We start from the raw sequence: 3,154 nt of genomic DNA, 5'->3' as shown, positions 1-3,154 counted from the left end.
AGAGGAGAAGGGAGCGGTGGAGGGAAAGTCATCTCCAGGGGAGCAGACAGGTGAATCACACTTTCTCAAATGCCCACTTTTATGATGTCTATCAAATGCAAATCATTTATGAACTTTTCCAAAAATTTAATTTGTAATTATTATCACTTTTTTTTTTTTTTTACCATTTATCAAGTATTCATGTATTTCGCTGCAGTCTTTCTAAGTTAGCTCTACACATATGGATGACACATGGATGTTATGCCCTGGGGTTGATAATGATGGACCTGCATAACAGACCCATTTAAACCATATACATTTAAAAATGGGAGACTAATTTAAATAATAATGATAAAGCAAACGCCAGTATTGGGTGTGTTTGACATAAAATCACCAAAGAAGACAAGATGCATCTCTTTTTATCTGCATACATTTGGGCAATTTAACGTTTGCTTCATCTGGAGCCGTCTCAGCACCAAGCCCGTCTCAATAGCCTTTGTCTCTGTGGTTTCAAGTGGGCCGACATCTGAATTACTTGCACTACGAGGCTCGGGTGGAGAGCCCTCTAAAACCGTTAAAACCAGAGAGCAGATTCTATTTTCACTGACTTGCAGATCTGGCAGGTTGGATTTATTCTGTTTGTTGTTTTACTAATGAGTACCTAAAGCCTGATTAGTTCTGTGACATTACTATTACGCCACAGCAATAAGTAAAAAAAACTAACTCCAATCACTACAAATTCTTTTTTCAGAATCTTAAAATTATAGCAATGGATGATTATATTAATTGATGTACTAACTATTAGTTAAACTGGTTTGTAGTTTTGTCCTGTCTGATTAAATCTGGACGACAATGTCCTACTCCACTTCATACGGTGCACAACAGGTTAAAAAAAAAATGAAGCAGGTGTTGTTATCATGCAGTTTCCCATAGGAAGTGGTTGCATCCTGCATGATCCAAAGGTAATTAGTGCGGCATTGTTTACACCACCCAACTGCTCTCATTGCTGGTGCACATAAGATGGAAATAGGTCAATGTGTTGGGAAAAAAATCAAATTTGATTCTTTCAAAAAAAAACTTTAGATCAGCAAAGCAAAAGTTCCATTCATTTATAGTAAAGAGAAGAGGTTTTCTCCATGCCTGCAGAAAACGTCTCCGTGATAAAGAAATGGCACATGGGTTTATTTACGTGCACATTCTCCTGGGCAAAACGTCTGTCTTACAGTTGCAGCTTTGCAATGGGAGAACCTTGGTGCCAGCGGGTTAGTGGGAGGATTGCAGCCAAAGTTTTCTCCTTTGTGTTAAGAATGACACACCTTGGGAGGCAGGGCTGGTGCAACACCGAAGTCTCCGGGGCTCCCCCTGGTGAAAGAGTGGTAGTTCATGAGGAAGCACCTTAAGGCTGTTTTGAGACTGGAGCTTCAGACGCCAGTCCTTTGGGGTCTGCAGACGAAGGTCTGAGAAGGAAGTGAGGGGCTTTGGAGACTACTCTGTCAACTAGTTTTTGTACTTCATCTGTTACAAGTTGTATATATACAAGTGGTTGTAGATGTACCATGCATAATAGATTGAAAGGACATGTATATGCAACATAAAAATAATACGCATGGATTCCTATAGGGCAGCATTTTAGATCAGGGTTAGTTTCTCCCGCATGCATTACAGCAAGTAATGTTTAAGTTGGTCTCACTCTGATTGTGTTCATTGTTTTCAACGCCGCCTCCTCACACTTATCACACTGTGTTGGTGAGTGGCAATGACATTCACACTCATCAAATGGGGTGCAATAAAAAAAAAAACATATTCTCAAGAGGGCCACAAAAAGAAGACAATTTCACTTGCATTTATGACAATCTGGTGTGTAATGTATGCTCAGATCCTGAAGTGTGTGTGTGTGGGGGGGGGGGGGGGGGGGTGTTTGTGTGTGTTCTTCTGAACTCTTTTCTGTTAACCTTTTGCTCCATGCTGAGAAGTTGGCCCCTTCCACTTAGAAATGGGTTTGCATTCCGAAAAACATTTTACATTTTATTCTGTCAACGCGGCATCTTGATGTTTCCAAACACCACATGCATGTAGTCCGGTTGCGATGTAAAGTATTTAAGACAAGGTACATTTAAACAGATCTTAATATGTTATCTAAGATAGAATTAGAACTCATAACGCAGTCATATCGGCGACCCCCCTCCCCCACTCTGGCTTTTCTCTGCCTCAGAGTTCACCGGGGACCCTGTCCATCAGCAGCAGCGAGGATGAAGAGGACTCGGGTGCCGGGGACAGAGAAGGTTACATCTGTGCAGTGTGTTTGGATGTCTACTTCAGCCCGTACATGTGTCACCCCTGCAATCACATTTTCTGTGAACCCTGTCTAAGGACGCTGGCAAAGGACAGCCCCACTAACACCCCCTGCCCCCTCTGCAGAACCATCATCACACACGTCTTCTTCCAGAAGGGTGAGCTAACGGTGCACAAAGTGATTGTCGCACAATTCACCTGATTTGAAATACTCAATAAGCGCTTCTTCTGACGCTGCTCAGCCTCTACAAATCCTCACCAGAGAATATGTGTGCAAAGGGTGTCACTTTCCAGCCACATTCATATACACTTTCTTTTGTGACATCTGGGATGAGATTGTTTGGAGGGCCACAGCTGCAGGTGTCCCATAGGGAGAAGAGAATGCCTTTAGTTTGTCTCTGAGCAGATGAGTCACCCACACCTACTGCAGAAAAATCAACAGTAACCTGGACCTTATGTTGTATTTTCAGATGAAAATAAGAAATACTGTTTCTTCGGAGTGTAAAAAAAGAAGATGTATTTATATCAGAATGCCGCAGAAAAAGAAGCAATAGCCTTACGTATAACATCTCAACAAAACTATTGTTAAAACTGTGGGCATATCCTGCATGCATGAGGCTGAATGATGGTGGCTATGAAGGCTGCAGGCACACTAAGGGCTCTTGTGAAACATTAAGTAAGAAAGATTGTAGATTCTCATGTCGACTGCCAAAGGCAAGGTCACGTAAAAGCAGAGCAGGGAGAGAAGGAGGGAGGCTGCCGATGCTGCGTGAATTTGTTTTTTAAGGGACAGAAAGAGATGAAACAGTACCTGTCCAAGACCCAAACGTATGAGTGAAATGTCAACCTGTGATAATATTTGTATCCCCGCCTTTTTGACAGA

The sequence above is a fragment of the Brachionichthys hirsutus genome, unplaced genomic scaffold (assembly GCF_040956055.1).
Source record: "Brachionichthys hirsutus isolate HB-005 unplaced genomic scaffold, CSIRO-AGI_Bhir_v1 contig_696, whole genome shotgun sequence".
Taxonomy (NCBI): Eukaryota; Metazoa; Chordata; class Actinopteri; order Lophiiformes; family Brachionichthyidae; genus Brachionichthys; species Brachionichthys hirsutus.
The sequence above is the reverse complement of the archived record's forward strand: the minus strand, read 5'-3'. Positions refer to the sequence as shown.